The sequence below is a fragment of the Pseudophryne corroboree genome, unplaced genomic scaffold (assembly GCF_028390025.1).
Source record: "Pseudophryne corroboree isolate aPseCor3 unplaced genomic scaffold, aPseCor3.hap2 scaffold_550, whole genome shotgun sequence".
NCBI lineage: Eukaryota > Metazoa > Chordata > Amphibia > Anura > Myobatrachidae > Pseudophryne > Pseudophryne corroboree.
Genome location: NW_026970150.1, coordinates 115,035 through 135,742, shown reverse-complemented (window position 1 = coordinate 135,742; position 20,708 = coordinate 115,035).

The following is a 20,708-nucleotide window of genomic DNA, read 5'->3' as shown; positions in this document are numbered from 1 at the left end:
GCAAGGATAAGCTGTCTTGTACCTTTGCATTTTTCTCCCAAACGAAGGACACTAGAAAGAAAATTTTAAAGCCTCCTGTTAGGCCATCATCTACACGGCATAGCCCTGAATTTTCCAATGCGCAGCTCTTTGCAAAAGAGAGATATTGGCAAGGAAAAGCTGTCTTGTACCTTTGCATTTTTCTCCCAAACGAAGGACACTAGAAAGAAAATTTTAAAGCCTCCTGTTAGGCCATCATCTACACGGCATAGCCCTGAATTTTCCAATGCGCAGCTCTTTGCAAAAGAGAGATATTGGCAAGGATAAGCTGTCTTGTACCTTTGCATTTTTCTCCCAAACGAAGGACACTAGAAAGAAAATTTTAAAGCCTCCTGTTAGGCCATCATCTACACGGCATAGCCCTGAATTTTCCAATGCGCAGCTCTTTGCAAAAGAGAGATATTGGCAAGGAAAAGCTGTCTTGTACCTTTGCATTTTTCTCCCAAACGAAGGACACTAGAAATAAAATTGTAAAGCCTCCTGTTAGGCCATCATCTACACGGCATAGCCCTGAATTTTCCAATGCGCAGCTCTTTGCAAAAGAGAGATATTGGCAAGGAAAAGCTGTCTTGTACCTTTGCGTTTTTCTCCCAAACGAAGGACACTAGAAAGAAAATTTTAAAGCCTCCTGTTAGGCCATCATCTACACGGCATAGCCCTGAATTTTCCAATGCGCAGCTCTTTGCAAAAGAGAGATATTGGCAAGGAAAAGCTGTCTTGTACCTTTGCATTTTTCTCCCAAACGAAGGACACTAGAAAGAAAATTTTAAAGCCTCCTGTTAGGCCATCATCTACACGGCATAGCCCTGAATTTTCCAATGCGCAGCTCTTTGCAAAAGAGAGATATTGGCAAGGAAAAGCTGTCTTGTACCTTTGCATTTTTCTCCCAAACGAAGGACACTAGAATTTTTTTTTTAAAGCCTCCTGTTAGGCCATCATCTACACGGCATAGCCCTGAATTTTCCAATGCGCAGCTCTTTGCAAAAGAGAGATATTGGCAAGGATAAGCTGTCTTGTACCTTTGCATTTTTCTCCCAAACGAAGGACACTAGAAAGAAAATTTTAAAGCCTCCTGTTAGGCCATCATCTACACGGCATAGCCCTGAATTTTCCAATGCGCAGCTCTTTGCAAAAGAGAGATATTGGCAAGGAAAAGCTGTCTTGTACCTTTGCATTTTTCTCCCAAACGAAGGACACTAGAAAGAAAATTTTAAAGCCTCCTGTTAGGCCATCATCTACACGGCATAGCCCTGAATTTTCCAATGCGCAGCTCTTTGCAAAAGAGAGATATTGGCAAGGAAAAGCTGTCTTGTACCTTTGCATTTTTCTCCCAAACGAAGGACACTAGAATTTTTTTTTTAAAGCCTCCTGTTAGGCCATCATCTACACGGCATAGCCCTGAATTTTCCAATGCGCAGCTCATTGCAAAAGAGAGATATTGGCAAGGATAAGCTGTCTTGTACCTTTGCATTTTTCTCCCAAACGAAGGACACTAGAAAGAAAATTTTAAAGCCTCCTGTTAGGCCATCATCTACACGGCATAGCCCTGAATTTTCCAATGCGCAGCTCTTTGCAAAAGAGAGATATTGGCAAGGAAAAGCTGTCTTGTACCTTTGCATTTTTCTCCCAAACGAAGGACACTAGAAAGAAAATTTTAAAGCCTCCTGTTAGGCCATCATCTACACGGCATAGCCCTGAATTTTCCAATGCGCAGCTCTTTGCAAAAGAGAGATATTGGCAAGGAAAAACTGTCTTGTACCTTTGCATTTTTCTCCCAAACGAAGGACACTAGAAAGAAAATTTTAAAGCCTCCTGTTAGGCCATCATCTACACGGCATAGCCCTGAATTTTCCAATGCGCAGCTCTTTGCAAAAGAGAGATATTGGCAAGGAAAAGCTGTCATGTACCTTTGCATTTTTCTCCCAAACGAAGGACACTAGAAAGAAAATTTTAAAGCCTCCTGTTAGGCCATCATCTACACGGCATAGCCCATAATTTTCCAATGCGCAGCTCTTTGCAAAAGAGAGATATTGGCAAGGAAAAGCTGTCTTGTACCTTTGCATTTTTCTCCCAAACGAAGGACACTAGAAAGAAAATTTTAAAGCCTCCTGTTAGGCCATCATCTACACGGCATAGCCCTGAATTTTCCAATGCGCAGCTCTTTGCAAAAGAGAGATATTGGCAAGGAAAAGCTGTCTTGTACCTTTGCATTTTTCTCCCAAACGAAGGACACTAGAAATTTTTTTTTAAAGCCTCCTGTTAGGCCATCATCTACACGGCATAGCCCTGAATTTTCCAATGCGCAGCTCTTTGCAAAAGAGAGATATTGGCAAGGATAAGCTGTCTTGCACCTTTGCATTTTTCTCCCAAACGAAGGACACTAGAAAGAAAATTTTAAAGCCTCCTGTTAGGCCATCATCTACACGGCATTGCCCTGAATTTTCCAATGCGCAGCTCTTTGCAAAAGAGAGATATTGGCAAGGAAAAGCTGTCTTGTACCTTTGCATTTTTCTCCCAAACGAAGGACACTAGAAAGAAAATTTTAAAGCCTCCTGTTAGGCCATCATCTACACGGCATAGCCCTGAATTTTCAATGCGCAGCTCTTTGCAAAAGAGAGATATTGGCAAGGATAAGCTGTCTTGTACCTTTGCATTTTTCTCCCAAACGAAGGACACTAGAAAGAAAATTTTAAAGCCTCCTGTTAGGCCATCATCTACACGGCATAGCCCTGAATTTTCCAATGCGCAGCTCTTTGCAAAAGAGAGATATTGGCAAGGAAAAAGCTGTCTTGTACCTTTGCATTTTTCTCCCAAACGAAGGACACTAGAAATAAAATTGTAAAGCCTCCTGTTAGGCCATCATCTACACGGCATAGCCCTGAATTTTCCAATGCGCAGCTCTTTGCAAAAGAGAGATATTGGCAAGGAAAAGCTGTCTTGTACCTTTGCGTTTTTCTCCCAAACGAAGGACACTAGAAAGAAAATTTTAAAGCCTCCTGTTAGGCCATCATCTACACGGCATAGCCCTGAATTTTCCAATGCGCAGCTCTTTGCAAAAGAGAGATATTGGCAAGGAAAAGCTGTCTTGTACCTTTGCATTTTTCTCCCAAACGAAGGACACTAGAAAGAAAATTTTAAAGCCTCCTGTTAGGCCATCATCTACACGGCATAGCCCTGAATTTTCCAATGCGCAGCTCTTTGCAAAAGAGAGATATTGGCAAGGAAAAGCTGTCTTGTACCTTTGCATTTTTCTCCCAAACGAAGGACACTAGAATTTTTTTTTTAAAGCCTCCTGTTAGGCCATCATCTACACGGCATAGCCCTGAATTTTCCAATGCGCAGCTCTTTGCAAAAGAGAGATATTGGCAAGGATAAGCTGTCTTGTACCTTTGCATTTTTCTCCCAAACGAAGGACACTAGAAAGAAAATTTTAAAGCCTCCTGTTAGGCCATCATCTACACGGCATAGCCCTGAATTTTCCAATGCGCAGCTCTTTGCAAAAGAGAGATATTGGCAAGGAAAAGCTGTCTTGTACCTTTGCATTTTTCTCCCAAACGAAGGACACTAGAAAGAAAATTTTAAAGCCTCCTGTTAGGCCATCATCTACACGGCATAGCCCTGAATTTTCCAATGCGCAGCTCTTTGCAAAAGAGAGATATTGGCAAGGAAAAACTGTCTTGTACCTTTGCATTTTTCTCCCAAACGAAGGACACTAGAAAGAAAATTTTAAAGCCTCCTGTTAGGCCATCATCTACACGGCATAGCCCTGAATTTTCCAATGCGCAGCTCTTTGCAAAAGAGAGATATTGGCAAGGAAAAGCTGTCATGTACCTTTGCATTTTTCTCCCAAACGAAGGACACTAGAAAGAAAATTTTAAAGCCTCCTGTTAGGCCATCATCTACACGGCATAGCCCATAATTTTCCAATGCGCAGCTCTTTGCAAAAGAGAGATATTGGCAAGGAAAAGCTGTCTTGTACCTTTGCATTTTTCTCCCAAACGAAGGACACTAGAAAGAAAATTTTAAAGCCTCCTGTTAGGCCATCATCTACACGGCATAGCCCTGAATTTTCCAATGCGCAGCTCTTTGCAAAAGAGAGATATTGGCAAGGATAAGCTGTCTTGTACCTTTGCATTTTTCTCCCAAACGAAGGACACTAGAAAGAAAATTTTAAAGCCTCCTGTTAGGCCATCATCTACACGGCATAGCCCTGAATTTTCCAATGCGCAGCTCTTTGCAAAAGAGTGATATTGGCAAGGAAAAACTGTCTTGTACCTTTGCATTTTTCTCCCAAACGAAGGACACTAGAAAGAAAATTTTAAAGCCTCCTGTTAGGCCATCATCTACACGGCATAGCCCTGAATTTTCCAATGCGCAGCTCTTTGCAAAAGAGAGATATTGGCAAGGATAAGCTGTCTTGTACCTTTGCATTTTTCTCCCAAACGAAGGACACTAGAAAGAAAATGTTAAAGCCTCCTGTTAGGCCATCATCTACACGGCATAGCCCTGAATTTTCCAATGCACAGCTCTTTGCAAAAGAGAGATATTGGCAAGGAAAAGCTGTCTTGTACCTTTGCATTTTTTTCCCAAACGAAGGACACTAGAACATTTTTTTTAAAGCCTCCTGTTAGGCCATCATCTACACGGCATAGCCCTGAATTTTCCAATGCGCAGCTCTTTGCAAAAGAGAGATATTGGCAAGGAAAAGCTGTCTTGTACCTTTGCATTTTTCTCCCAAACGAAGAACACTAGAAAGAAAATTTTAAAGCCTCCTGTTAGGCCATCATCTACACGGCATAGCCCATAATTTTCCAATGCGCAGCTCTTTGCAAAAGAGAGATATTGGCAAGGAAAAGCTGTCTTGTACCTTTGCATTTTTCTCCCAAACGAAGAACACTAGAAAGAAAATTTTAAAGCCTCCTGTTAGGCCATTATCTACACGGCATAGCCCTGAATTTTCCAATGCGCAGCTCTTTGCAAAAGAGAGATATTGGCAAGGAAAAGCTGTCTTGTACCTTTGCATTTTTCTCCCAAACGAAGGACACTAGAAAGAAAATTTTAAAGCCTCCTGTTAGGCCATCATCTACACGGCATAGCCCTGAATTTTCCAATGCGCAGCTATTTGCAAAAGAGAGATATTGGCAAGGAAAAACTGTCTTGTACCTTTGCATTTTTCTCCCAAACGAAGGACACTAGAAAGAAAATTTTAAAGCCTCCTGTTAGGCCATCATCTACACGGCATAGCCCTGAATTTTCCAATGCGCAGCTCTTTGCAAAAGAGAGATATTGGCAAGGAAAAGCTGTCATGTACCTTTGCATTTTTCTCCCAAACGAAGGACACTAGAAAGAAAATTTTAAAGCCTCCTGTTAGGCCATCATCTACACGGCATAGCCCATAATTTTCCAATGCGCAGCTCTTTGCAAAAGAGAGATATTGGCAAGGAAAAGCTGTCTTGTACCTTTGCATTTTTCTCCCAAACGAAGGACACTAGAAAGAAAATTTTAAAGCCTCCTGTTAGGCCATCATCTACACGGCATAGCCCTGAATTTTCCAATGCGCAGCTCTTTGCAAAAGAGAGATATTGGCAAGGATAAGCTGTCTTGTACCTTTGCATTTTTCTCCCAAACGAAGGACACTAGAAAGAAAATTTTAAAGCCTCCTGTTAGGCCATCATCTACACGGCATAGCCCTGAATTTTCCAATGCGCAGCTCTTTGCAAAAGAGAGATATTGGCAAGGAAAAGCTGTCTTGTACCTTTGCATTTTTCTCCCAAACGAAGGACACTAGAAAGAAAATTTTAAAGCCTCCTGTTAGGCCATCATCTACACGGCATAGCCCTGAATTTTCCAATGCGCAGCTCTTTGCAAAAGAGTGATATTGGCAAGGAAAAACTGTCTTGTACCTTTGCATTTTTCTCCCAAACGAAGGACACTAGAAAGAAAATTTTAAAGCCTCCTGTTAGGCCATCATCTACACGGCATAGCCCTGAATTTTCCAATGCGCAGCTCTTTGCAAAAGAGAGATATTGGCAAGGATAAGCTGTCTTGTACCTTTGCATTTTTCTCCCAAACGAAGGACACTAGAAAGAAAATGTTAAAGCCTCCTGTTAGGCCATCATCTACACGGCATAGCCCTGAATTTTCCAATGCACAGCTCTTTGCAAAAGAGAGATATTGGCAAGGAAAAGCTGTCTTGTACCTTTGCATTTTTTTCCCAAACGAAGGACACTAGAACATTTTTTTTAAAGCCTCCTGTTAGGCCATCATCTACACGGCATAGCCCTGAATTTTCCAATGCGCAGCTCTTTGCAAAAGAGAGATATTGGCAAGGAAAAGCTGTCTTGTACCTTTGCATTTTTCTCCCAAACGAAGAACACTAGAAAGAAAATTTTAAAGCCTCCTGTTAGGCCATCATCTACACGGCATAGCCCATAATTTTCCAATGCGCAGCTCTTTGCAAAAGAGAGATATTGGCAAGGAAAAGCTGTCTTGTACCTTTGCATTTTTCTCCCAAACGAAGGACACTAGAAAGAAAATTTTAAAGCCTCCTGTTAGGCCATCATCTACACGGCATAGCCCTGAATTTTCCAATGCGCAGCTCTTTGCAAAAGAGAGATATTGGCAAGGAAAAGCTGTCTTGTACCTTTGCATTTTTCTCCCAAACGAAGGACACTAGAAAATTTTTTTTAAAGCCTCCTGTTAGGCCATCATCTACACGGCATAGCCCTGAATTTTCCAATGCGCAGCTCTTTGCAAAAGAGAGATATTGGCAAGGATAAGCTGTCTTGTACCTTTGCATTTTTCTCCCAAACGAAGGACACTAGAAAGAAAATTTTAAAGCCTCCTGTTAGGCCATCATCTACACGGCATAGCCCTGAATTTTCCAATGCGCAGCTCTTTGCAAAAGAGAGATATTGGCAAGGAAAAGCTGTCTTGTACCTTTGCATTTTTCTCCCAAACGAAGGACACTAGAAATAAAATTGTAAAGCCTCCTGTTAGGCCATCATCTACACGGCATAGCCCTGAATTTTCCAATGCGCAGCTCTTTGCAAAAGAGAGATATTGGCAAGGAAAAGCGGTCTTGTACCTTTGCGTTTTTCTCCCAAACGAAGGACACTAGAAAGAAAATTTTAAAGCCTCCTGTTAGGCCATCATCTACACGGCATAGCCCTGAATTTTCCAATGCGCAGCTCTTTGCAAAAGAGAGATATTGGCAAGGAAAAGCTGTCTTGTACCTTTGCATTTTTCTCCCAAACGAAGGACACTAGAAAGAAAATTTTAAAGCCTCCTGTTAGGCCATCATCTACACGGCATAGCCCTGAATTTTCCAATGCGCAGCTCTTTGCAAAAGAGAGATATTGGCAAGGAAAAGCTGTCTTGTACCTTTGCATTTTTCTCCCAAACGAAGGACACTAGAATTTTTTTTTTAAAGCCTCCTGTTAGGCCATCATCTACACGGCATAGCCCTGAATTTTCCAATTCGCAGCTCTTTGCAAAAGAGAGATATTGGCAAGGATAAGCTGTCTTGTACCTTTGCATTTTTCTCCCAAACGAAGGACACTAGAAAGAAAATTTTAAAGCCTCCTGTTAGGCCATCATCTACACGGCATAGCCCTGAATTTTCCAATGCGCAGCTCTTTGCAAAAGAGAGATATTGGCAAGGAAAAGCTGTCTTGTACCTTTGCATTTTTCTCCCAAACGAAGGACACTAGAAAGAAAATTTTAAAGCCTCCTGTTAGGCCATCATCTACACGGCATAGCCCTGAATTTTCCAATGCGCAGTTCTTTGCAAAAGAGAGATATTGGCAAGGAAAAACTGTCTTGTACCTTTGCATTTTTCTCCCAAACGAAGGACACTAGAAAGAAAATTTTAAAGCCTCCTGTTAGGCCATCATCTACACGGCATAGCCCTGAATTTTCCAATGCGCAGCTCTTTGCAAAAGAGAGATATTGGCAAGGAAAAGCTGTCATGTACCTTTGCATTTTTCTCCCAAACGAAGGACACTAGAAAGAAAATTTTAAAGCCTCCTGTTAGGCCATCATCTACACGGCATAGCCCATAATTTTCCAATGCGCAGCTCTTTGCAAAAGAGAGATATTGGCAAGGAAAAGCTGTCTTGTACCTTTGCATTTTTCTCCCAAACGAAGGACACTAGAAAGAAAATTTTAAAGCCTCCTGTTAGGCCATCATCTACACGGCATAGCCCTGAATTTTCCAATGCGCAGCTCTTTGCAAAAGAGAGATATTGGCAAGGATAAGCTGTCTTGTACCTTTGCATTTTTCTCCCAAACGAAGGACACTAGAAAGAAAATTTTAAAGCCTCCTGTTAGGCCATCATCTACACGGCATAGCCCTGAATTTTCCAATGCGCAGCTCTTTGCAAAAGAGAGATATTGGCAAGGAAAAGCTGTCTTGTACCTTTGCATTTTTCTCCCAAACGAAGGACACTAGAAAGAAAATTTTAAAGCCTCCTGTTAGGCCATCATCTACACGGCATAGCCCTGAATTTTCCAATGCGCAGCTCTTTGCAAAAGAGTGATATTGGCAAGGAAAAACTGTCTTGTACCTTTGCATTTTTCTCCCAAACGAAGGACACTAGAAAGAAAATTTTAAAGCCTCCTGTTAGGCCATCATCTACACGGCATAGCCCTGAATTTTCCAATGCGCAGCTCTTTGCAAAAGAGAGATATTGGCAAGGATAAGCTGTCTTGTACCTTTGCATTTTTCTCCCAAACGAAGGACACTAGAAAGAAAATGTTAAAGCCTCCTGTTAGGCCATCATCTACACGGCATAGCCCTGAATTTTCCAATGCACAGCTCTTTGCAAAAGAGAGATATTGGCAAGGAAAAGCTGTCTTGTACCTTTGCATTTTTCTCCCAAACGAAGGACACTAGAACATTTTTTTTAAAGCCTCCTGTTAGGCCATCATCTACACGGCATAGCCCTGAATTTTCCAATGCGCAGCTCTTTGCAGAAGAGAGATATTGGCAAGGAAAAGCTGTCTTGTACCTTTGCATTTTTCTCCCAAACGAAGGACACTAGAAAGAAAATTTTAAAGCCTCCTGTTAGGCCATCATCTACACGGCATAGCCCTGAATTTTCCAATGCGCAGCTCTTTGCAAAAGAGAGATATTGGCAAGGAAAAGCTGTCTTGTACCTTTGCATTTTTCTCCCAAACGAAGGACACTAGAAAGAAAATTTTAAAGCCTCCTGTTAGGCCATCATCTACACGGCATAGCCCTGAATTTTCCAATGCGCAGCTCTTTGCAAAAGAGAGATATTGGCAAGGAAAAGCTGTCTTGTACCTTTGCATTTTTCTCCCAAACGAAGGAAACTAGAAAGAAAATTTTAAAGCCTCCTGTTAGGCCATCATCTACACGGCATAGCCCTGAATTTTCCAATGCGCAGCTCTTTGTAAAAGAGAGATATTGGCAAGGAAAAACTGTCTTGTACCATTGGATTTTTCTCCCAAACGAAGGACACTAGAATGAAAATTTTAAAGCCTCCTGTTAGTGCTTCATCTACATGGTATAGCCCTGAATTTTCCAATGCGTAGCTCTTTGCAAAAGAGAGATATTGGCAATGAAAAGCTGTCTTGTACCTTTGCATTTTTCTCCCAAACGAAGGACACTAGAAAGAAAATTTTAAAGCCTCCTGTTAGGCCATCATCTACACGGCATAGCCCTGAATTTTCCAATGCGCAGCTCTTTGCAAAAGAGAGATATTGGCAAGGAAAAGCTGTCTTGTACCTTTGCATTTTTCTCCCAAACGAAGGACACTAGAAAGAAAATTTTAAAGCCTCCTGTTAGGCCATCATCTACACGGCATAGCCCTGAATTTTCCAATGCGCAGCTCTTTGCAAAAGAGAGATATTGGCAAGGAAAAGCTGTCTTGTACCTTTGCGTTTTTCTCCCAAACGAAGGACACTAGAAAGAAAATTTTAAAGCCTCCTGTTAGGCCATCATCTACACGGCATAGCCCTGAATTTTCCAATGCGCAGCTCTTTGCAAAAGAGAGATATTGGCAAGGAAAAGCTGTCTTGTACCTTTGCATTTTTCTCCCAAACGAAGGACACTAGAAAGAAAATTTTAAAGCCTCCTGTTAGGCCATCATCTACACGGCATAGCCCTGAATTTTCCAATGCGCAGCTCTTTGCAAAAGAGAGATATTGGCAAGGAAAAGCTGTCTTGTACCTTTGCATTTTTCTCCCAAACGAAGGACACTATAAATAAAATTGTAAAGCCTCCTGTTAGGCCATCATCTACACGGCATAGCCCTGAATTTTCCAATGCGCAGCTCTTTGCAAAAGAGAGATATTGGCAAGGAAAAGCTGTCTTGTACCTTTGCGTTTTTCTCCCAAACGAAGGACACTAGAAAGAAAATTTTAAAGCCTCCTGTTAGGTCATCATCTACACGGCATAGCCCTGAATTTTCCAATGCGCAGCTCTTTGCAAAAGAGAGATATTGGCAAGGAAAAGCTGTCTTGTACCTTTGCATTTTTCTCCCAAACGAAGGACACTAGAAAGAAAATTTTAAAGCCTCCTGTTAGGCCATCATCTACACGGCATAGCCCTGAATTTTCCAATGCGCAGCTCTTTGCAAAAGAGAGATATTGGCAAGGAAAAGCTGTCTTGTACCTTTGCATTTTTCTCCCAAACGAAGGACACTAGAATTTTTTTTTTAAAGCCTCCTGTTAGGCCATCATCTACACGGCATAGCCCTGAATTTTCCAATGCGCAGCTCTTTGCAAAAGAGAGATATTGGCAAGGATAAGCTGTCTTGTACCTTTGCATTTTTCTCCCAAACGAAGGACACTAGAAAGAAAATTTTAAAGCCTCCTGTTAGGCCATCATCTACACGGCATAGCCCTGAATTTTCCAATGCGCAGCTCTTTGCAAAAGAGAGATATTGGCAAGGAAAAGCTGTCTTGTACCTTTGCATTTTTCTCCCAAACGAAGGACACTAGAAAGAAAATTTTAAAGCCTCCTGTTAGGCCATCATCTACACGGCATAGCCCTGAATTTTCCAATGCGCAGCTCTTTGCAAAAGAGAGATATTGGCAAGGAAAAACTGTCTTGTACCTTTGCATTTTTCTCCCAAACGAAGGACACTAGAAAGAAAATTTTAAAGCCTCCTGTTAGGCCATCATCTACACGGCATAGCCCTGAATTTTCCAATGCGCAGCTCTTTGCAAAAGAGAGATATTGGCAAGGAAAAGCTGTCATGTACCTTTGCATTTTTCTCCCAAACGAAGGACACTAGAAAGAAAATTTTAAAGCCTCCTGTTAGGCCATCATCTACACGGCATAGCCCATAATTTTCCAATGCGCAGCTCTTTGCAAAAGAGAGATATTGGCAAGGAAAAGCTGTCTTGTACCTTTGCATTTTTCTCCCAAACGAAGGACACTAGAAAGAAAATTTTAAAGCCTCCTGTTAGGCCATCATCTACACGGCATAGCCCTGAATTTTCCAATGCGCAGCTCTTTGCAAAAGAGAGATATTGGCAAGGATAAGCTGTCTTGTACCTTTGCATTTTTCTCCCAAACGAAGGACACTAGAAAGAAAATTTTAAAGCCTCCTGTTAGGCCATCATCTACACGGCATAGCCCTGAATTTTCCAATGCGCAGCTCTTTGCAAAAGAGAGATATTGGCAAGGAAAAGCTGTCTTGTACCTTTGCATTTTTCTCCCAAACGAAGGACACTAGAAAGAAAATTTTAAAGCCTCCTGTTAGGCCATCATCTACACGGCATAGCCCTGAATTTTCCAATGCGCAGCTCTTTGCAAAAGAGTGATATTGGCAAGGAAAAACTGTCTTGTACCTTTGCATTTTTCTCCCAAACGAAGGACACTAGAAAGAAAATTTTAAAGCCTCCTGTTAGGCCATCATCTACACGGCATAGCCCTGAATTTTCCAATGCGCAGCTCTTTGCAAAAGAGAGATATTGGCAAGGATAAGCTGTCTTGTACCTTTGCATTTTTCTCCCAAACGAAGGACACTAGAAAGAAAATGTTAAAGCCTCCTGTTAGGCCATCATCTACACGGCATAGCCCTGAATTTTCCAATGCACAGCTCTTTGCAAAAGAGAGATATTGGCAAGGAAAAGCTGTCTTGTACCTTTGCATTTTTTTCCCAAACGAAGGACACTAGAACATTTTTTTTAAAGCCTCCTGTTAGGCCATCATCTACACGGCATAGCCCTGAATTTTCCAATGCGCAGCTCTTTGCAAAAGAGAGATATTGGCAAGGAAAAGCTGTCTTGTACCTTTGCATTTTTCTCCCAAACGAAGGACACTAGAAAGAAAATTTTAAAGCCTCCTGTTAGGCCATCATCTACACGGCATAGCCCATAATTTTCCAATGCGCAGCTCTTTGCAAAAGAGAGATATTGGCAAGGAAAAGCTGTCTTGTACCTTTGCATTTTTCTCCCAAACGAAGGACACTAGAAAGAAAATTTTAAAGCCTCCTGTTAGGCCATCATCTACACGGCATAGCCCTGAATTTTCCAATGCGCAGCTCTTTGCAAAAGAGAGATATTGGCAAGGAAAAGCTGTCTTGTACCTTTGCATTTTTCTCCCAAACGAAGGACACTAGAAAATTTTTTTTAAAGCCTCCTGTTAGGCCATCATCTACACGGCATAGCCCTGAATTTTCCAATGCGCAGCTCTTTGCAAAAGAGAGATATTGGCAAGGATAAGCTGTCTTGTACCTTTGCATTTTTCTCCCAAACGAAGGACACTAGAAAGAAAATTTTAAAGCCTCCTGTTAGGCCATCATCTACACGGCATAGCCCTGAATTTTCCAATGCGCAGCTCTTTGCAAAAGAGAGATATTGGCAAGGAAAAGCTGTCTTGTACCTTTGCATTTTTCTCCCAAACGAAGGACACTAGAAATAAAATTGTAAAGCCTCCTGTTAGGCCATCATCTACACGGCATAGCCCTGAATTTTCCAATGCGCAGCTCTTTGCAAAAGAGAGATATTGGCAAGGAAAAGCGGTCTTGTACCTTTGCGTTTTTCTCCCAAACGAAGGACACTAGAAAGAAAATTTTAAAGCCTCCTGTTAGGCCATCATCTACACGGCATAGCCCTGAATTTTCCAATGCGCAGCTCTTTGCAAAAGAGAGATATTGGCAAGGAAAAGCTGTCTTGTACCTTTGCATTTTTCTCCCAAACGAAGGACACTAGAAAGAAAATTTTAAAGCCTCCTGTTAGGCCATCATCTACACGGCATAGCCCTGAATTTTCCAATGCGCAGCTCTTTGCAAAAGAGAGATATTGGCAAGGAAAAGCTGTCTTGTACCTTTGCATTTTTCTCCCAAACGAAGGACACTAGAATTTTTTTTTTAAAGCCTCCTGTTAGGCCATCATCTACACGGCATAGCCCTGAATTTTCCAATGCGCAGCTCTTTGCAAAAGAGAGATATTGGCAAGGATAAGCTGTCTTGTACCTTTGCATTTTTCTCCCAAACGAAGGACACTAGAAAGAAAATTTTAAAGCCTCCTGTTAGGCCATCATCTACACGGCATAGCCCTGAATTTTCCAATGCGCAGCTCTTTGCAAAAGAGAGATATTGGCAAGGAAAAGCTGTCTTGTACCTTTGCATTTTTCTCCCAAACGAAGGACACTAGAAAGAAAATTTTAAAGCCTCCTGTTAGGCCATCATCTACACGGCATAGCCCTGAATTTTCCAATGCGCAGCTCTTTGCAAAAGTGAGATATTGGCAAGGAAAAACTGTCTTGTACCTTTGCATTTTTCTCCCAAACGAAGGACACTAGAAAGAAAATTTTAAAGCCTCCTGTTAGGCCATCATCTACACGGCATAGCCCTGAATTTTCCAATGCGCAGCTCTTTGCAAAAGAGAGATATTGGCAAGGAAAAGCTGTCATGTACCTTTGCATTTTTCTCCCAAACGAAGGACACTAGAAAGAAAATTTTAAAGCCTCCTGTTAGGCCATCATCTACACGGCATAGCCCATAATTTTCCAATGCGCAGCTCTTTGCAAAAGAGAGATATTGGCAAGGAAAAGCTGTCTTGTACCTTTGCATTTTTCTCCCAAACGAAGGACACTAGAAAGAAAATTTTAAAGCCTCCTGTTAGGCCATCATCTACACGGCATAGCCCTGAATTTTCCAATGCGCAGCTCTTTGCAAAAGAGAGATATTGGCAAGGATAAGCTGTCTTGTACCTTTGCATTTTTCTCCCAAACGAAGGACACTAGAAAGAAAATTTTAAAGCCTCCTGTTAGGCCATCATCTACACGGCATAGCCCTGAATTTTCCAATGCGCAGCTCTTTGCAAAAGAGAGATATTGGCAAGGAAAAGCTGTCTTGTACCTTTGCATTTTTCTCCCAAACGAAGGACACTAGAAAGAAAATTTTAAAGCCTCCTGTTAGGCCATCATCTACACGGCATAGCCCTGAATTTTCCAATGCGCAGCTCTTTGCAAAAGAGTGATATTGGCAAGGAAAAACTGTCTTGTACCTTTGCATTTTTCTCCCAAACGAAGGACACTAGAAAGAAAATTTTAAAGCCTCCTGTTAGGCCATCATCTACACGGCATAGCCCTGAATTTTCCAATGCGCAGCTCTTTGCAAAAGAGAGATATTGGCAAGGATAAGCTGTCTTGTACCTTTGCATTTTTCTCCCAAACGAAGGACACTAGAAAGAAAATGTTAAAGCCTCCTGTTAGGCCATCATCTACACGGCATAGCCCTGAATTTTCCAATGCACAGCTCTTTGCAAAAGAGAGATATTGGCAAGGAAAAGCTGTCTTGTACCTTTGCATTTTTCTCCCAAACGAAGGACACTAGAACATTTTTTTTAAAGCCTCCTGTTAGGCCATCATCTACACGGCATAGCCCTGAATTTTCCAATGCGCAGCTCTTTGCAAAAGAGAGATATTGGCAAGGAAAAGCTGTCTTGTACCTTTGCATTTTTCTCCCAAACGAAGGACACTAGAAAGAAAATTTTAAAGCCTCCTGTTAGGCCATCATCTACACGGCATAGCCCTGAATTTTCCAATGCGCAGCTCTTTGCAAAAGAGAGATATTGGCAAGGAAAAGCTGTCTTGTACCTTTGCATTTTTCTCCCAAACGAAGGACACTAGAAAGAAAATTTTAAAGCCTCCTGTTAGGCCATCATCTACACGGCATAGCCCTGAATTTTCCAATGCGCAGCTCTTTGCAAAAGAGAGATATTGGCAAGGAAAAGCTGTCTTGTACCTTTGCATTTTTCTCCCAAACGAAGGAAACTAGAAAGAAAATTTTAAAGCCTCCTGTTAGGCCATCATCTACACGGCATAGCCCTGAATTTTCCAATGCGCAGCTCTTTGTAAAAGAGAGATATTGGCAAGGAAAAACTGTCTTGTACCATTGGATTTTTCTCCCAAACGAAGGACACTAGAATGAAAATTTTAAAGCCTCCTGTTAGTGCTTCATCTACATGGTATAGCCCTGAATTTTCCAATGCGTAGCTCTTTGCAAAAGAGAGATATTGGCAATGAAAAGCTGTCTTGTACCTTTGCATTTTTCTCCCAAACGAAGGACACTAGAAAGAAAATTTTAAAGCCTCCTGTTAGGCCATCATCTACACGGCATAGCCCTGAATTTTCCAATGCGCAGCTCTTTGCAAAAGAGAGATATTGGCAAGGAAAAGCTGTCTTGTACCTTTGCATTTTTCTCCCAAACGAAGGACACTAGAAAGAAAATTTTAAAGCCTCCTGTTAGGCCATCATCTACACGGCATAGCCCTGAATTTTCCAATGCGCAGCTCTTTGCAAAAGAGAGATATTGGCAAGGAAAAGCTGTCTTGTACCTTTGCGTTTTTCTCCCAAACGAAGGACACTAGAAAGAAAATTTTAAAGCCTCCTGTTAGGCCATCATCTACACGGCATAGCCCTGAATTTTCCAATGCGCAGCTCTTTGCAAAAGAGAGATATTGGCAAGGAAAAGCTGTCTTGTACCTTTGCATTTTTCTCCCAAACGAAGGACACTAGAAAGAAAATTTTAAAGCCTCCTGTTAGGCCATCATCTACACGGCATAGCCCTGAATTTTCCAATGCGCAGCTCTTTGCAAAAGAGAGATATTGGCAAGGAAAAGCTGTCTTGTACCTTTGCATTTTTCTCCCAAACGAAGGACACTAGAATTTTTTTTTTAAAGCCTCCTGTTAGGCCATCATCTACACGGCATAGCCCTGAATTTTCCAATGCGCAGCTCTTTGCAAAAGAGAGATATTGGCAAGGATAAGCTGTCTTGTACCTTTGCATTTTTCTCCCAAACGAAGGACACTAGAAAGAAAATTTTAAAGCCTCCTGTTAGGCCATCATCTACACGGCATAGCCCTGAATTTTCCAATGCGCAGCTCTTTGCAAAAGAGAGATATTGGCAAGGAAAAGCTGTCTTGTACCTTTGCATTTTTCTCCCAAACGAAGGACACTAGAAAGAAAATTTTAAAGCCTCCTGTTAGGCCATCATCTACACGGCATAGCCCTGAATTTTCCAATGCGCAGCTCTTTGCAAAAGAGAGATATTGGCAAGGATAAGCTGTCTTGTACCTTTGCATTTTTCTCCCAAACGAAGGACACTAGAAAGAAAATTTTAAAGCCTCCTGTTAGGCCATCATCTACACGGCATAGCCCTGAATTTTCCAATGCGCAGCTCTTTGCAAAAGAGAGATATTGGCAAGGAAAAGCTGTCTTGTACCTTTGCATTTTTCTCCCAAACGAAGGACACTAGAAAGAAAATTTTAAAGCCTCCTGTTAGGCCATCATCTACACGGCATAGCCCTGAATTTTCCAATGCGCAGCTCTTTGCAAAAGAGTGATATTGGCAAGGAAAAACTGTCTTGTACCTTTGCATTTTTCTCCCAAACGAAGGACACTAGAAAGAAAATTTTAAAGCCTCCTGTTAGGCCATCATCTACACGGCATAGCCCTGAATTTTCCAATGCGCAGCTCTTTGCAAAAGAGAGATATTGGCAAGGATAAGCTGTCTTGTACCTTTGCATTTTTCTCCCAAACGAAGGACACTAGAAAGAAAATGTTAAAGCCTCCTGTTAGGCCATCATCTACACGGCATAGCCCTGAATTTTCCAATGCACAGCTCTTTGCAAAAGAGAGATATTGGCAAGGAAAAGCTGTCTTGTACCTTTGCATTTTTCTCCCAAACGAAGGACACTAGAACATTTTTTTTAAAGCCTCCTGTTAGGCCATCATCTACACGGCATAGCCCTGAATTTTCCAATGCGCAGCTCTTTGCAAAAGAGAGATATTGGCAAGGAAAAGCTGTCTTGTACCTTTGCATTTTTCTCCCAAACGAAGGACACTAGAAAGAAAATTTTAAAGCCTCCTGTTAGGCCATCATCTACACGGCATAGCCCTGAATTTTCCAATGCGCAGCTCTTTGCAAAAGAGAGATATTGGCAAGGAAAAGCTGTCTTGTACCTTTGCATTTTTCTCCCAAACGAAGGACACTAGAAAGAAAATTTTAAAGCCTCCTGTTAGGCCATCATCTACACGGCATAGCCCTGAATTTTCCAATGCGCAGCTCTTTGCAAAAGAGAGATATTGGCAAGGAAAAGCTGTCTTGTACCTTTGCATTTTTCTCCCAAACGAAGGAAACTAGAAAGAAAATTTTAAAGCCTCCTGTTAGGCCATCATCTACACGGCATAGCCCTGAATTTTCCAATGCGCAGCTCTTTGTAAAAGAGAGATATTGGCAAGGAAAAACTGTCTTGTACCATTGGATTTTTCTCCCAAACGAAGGACACTAGAATGAAAATTTTAAAGCCTCCTGTTAGTGCTTCATCTACATGGTATAGCCCTGAATTTTCCAATGCGTAGCTCTTTGCAAAAGAGAGATATTGGCAATGAAAAGCTGTCTTGTACCTTTGCATTTTTCTCCCAAACGAAGGACACTAGAAAGAAAATTTTAAAGCCTCCTGTTAGGCCATCATCTACACGGCATAGCCCTGAATTTTCCAATGCGCAGCTCTTTGCAAAAGAGAGATATTGGCAAGGAAAAGCTGTCTTGTACCTTTGCATTTTTCTCCCAAACGAAGGACACTAGAAAGAAAATTTTAAAGCCTCCTGTTAGGCCATCATCTACACGGCATAGCCCTGAATTTTCCAATGCGCAGCTCTTTGCAAAAGAGAGATATTGGCAAGGAAAAGCTGTCTTGTACCTTTGCGTTTTTCTCCCAAACGAAGGACACTAGAAAGAAAATTTTAAAGCCTCCTGTTAGGCCATCATCTACACGGCATAGCCCTGAATTTTCCAATGCGCAGCTCTTTGCAAAAGAGAGATATTGGCAAGGAAAAGCTGTCTTGTACCTTTGCATTTTTCTCCCAAACGAAGGACACTAGAAAGAAAATTTTAAAGCCTCCTGTTAGGCCATCATCTACACGGCATAGCCCTGAATTTTCCAATGCGCAGCTCTTTGCAAAAGAGAGATATTGGCAAGGAAAAGCTGTCTTGTACCTTTGCATTTTTCTCCCAAACGAAGGACACTAGAATTTTTTTTTTAAAGCCTCCTGTTAGGCCATCATCTACACGGCATAGCCCTGAATTTTCCAATGCGCAGCTCATTGCAAAAGAGAGATATTGGCAAGGATAAGCTGTCTTGTACCTTTGCATTTTTCTCCCAAACGAAGGACACTAGAAAGAAAATTTTAAAGCCTCCTGTTAGGCCATCATCTACACGGCATAGCCCTGAATTTTCCAATGCGCAGCTCTTTGCAAAAGAGAGATATTGGCAAGGAAAAGCTGTCTTGTACCTTTGCATTTTTCTCCCAAACGAAGGACACTAGAAAGAAAATTTTAAAGCCTCCTGTTAGGCCATCATCTACACGGCATAGCCCTGAATTTTCCAATGCGCAGCTCTTTGCAAAAGAGAGATATTGGCAAGGAAAAACTGTCTTGTACCTTTGCATTTTTCTCCCAAACGAAGGACACTAGAAAGAAAATTTTAAAGCCTCCTGTTAGGCCATCATCTACACGGCATAGCCCTGAATTTTCCAATGCGCAGCTCTTTGCAAAAGAGAGATATTGGCAAGGAAAAGCTGTCTTGTACCTTTGCATTTTTCTCCCAAACGAAGGACACTAGAAAGAAAATTTTAAAGCCTCCTGTTAGGCCATCATCTACACGGCATAGCCCTGAATTTTCCAATGCGCAGCTCTTTGCAAAAGAGAGATATTGGCAAGGAAAAGCTGTCTTGTACCTTTGCATTTTTCTCCCAAACGAAGGACACTAGAATTTTTTTTTTAAAGCCTCCTGTTAGGCCATCATCTACACGGCATAGCCCTGAATTTTCCAATGCGCAGCTCATTGCAAAAGAGAGATATTGGCAAGGATAAGCTGTCTTGTACCTTTGCATTTTTCTCCCAAACGAAGGACACTAGAAAGAAAATTTTAAAGCCTCCTGTTAGGCCATCATCTACACGGCATAGCCCTGAATTTTCCAATGCGCAGCTCTTTGCAAAAGAGAGATATTGGCAAGGAAAAGCTGTCTTGTACCTTTGCATTTTTCTCCCAAACGAAGGACACTAGAAAGAAAATTTTAAAGCCTCCTGTTAGGCCATCATCTACACGGCATAGCCCTGAATTTTCCAATGCGCAGCTCTTTGCAAAAGAGAGATATTGGCAAGGAAAAACTGTCTTGTACCTTTGCATTTTTCTCCCAAACGAAGGACACTAGAAAGAAAATTTTAAAGCCTCCTGTTAGGCCATCATCTACACGGCATAGCCCATAATTTTCCAATGCGCAGCTCTTTGCAAAAGAGAGATATTGGCAAGGAAAAGCTGTCTTGTACCTTTGCATTTTTCTCCCAAACGAAGGACACTAGAAAGAAAATTTTAAAGCCTCCTGTTAGGCCATCATCTACACGGCATAGCCCTGAATTTTCCAATGCGCAGCTCTTTGCAAAAGAGAGATATTGGCAAGGAAAAGCTGTCTTGTACCTTTGCATTTTTCTCCCCAAACGAAGGACACTAGAAAATTTTTTTTAAAGCCTCCTGTTAGGCCATCATCTACACGGCATAGCCCTGAATTTTCCAATGCGCAGCTCTTTGCAAAAGAGAGATATTGGCAAGGATAAGCTGTCTTGTACCTTTGCATTTTTCTCCCAAACGAAGGACACTAGAAAGAAAATTTTAAAGCCTCCTGTTAGGCCATCATCTACACGGCATAGCCCTGAATTTTCCAATGCGCAGCTCTTTGCAAAAGAGAGATATTGGCAAGGAAAAGCTGTCTTGTACCTTTGCATTTTTCTCCCAAACGAAGGACACTAGAAAGAAAATTTTAAAGCCTCCTGTTAGGCCATCATCTACACGGCATAGCCCTGAATTTTCCAATGCGCAGCTCTTTGCAAAAGAGAGATATTGGCAAGGATAAGCTGTCTTGTACCTTTGCATTTTTCTCCCAAACGAAGGACACTAGAAAGAAAATTTTAAAGCCTCCTGTTAGGCCATCATCTACACGGCATAGCCCTGAATTTTCCAATGCGCAGCTCTTTGCAAAAGAGAGATATTGGCAAGGAAAAGCTGTCTTGTACCTTTGCATTTTTCTCCCAAACGAAGGACACTAGAAAGAAAATTTTAAAGCCTCCTGTTAGGCCATCATCTACACGGCATAGCCCTGAATTTTCCAATGCGCAGCTCTTTGCAA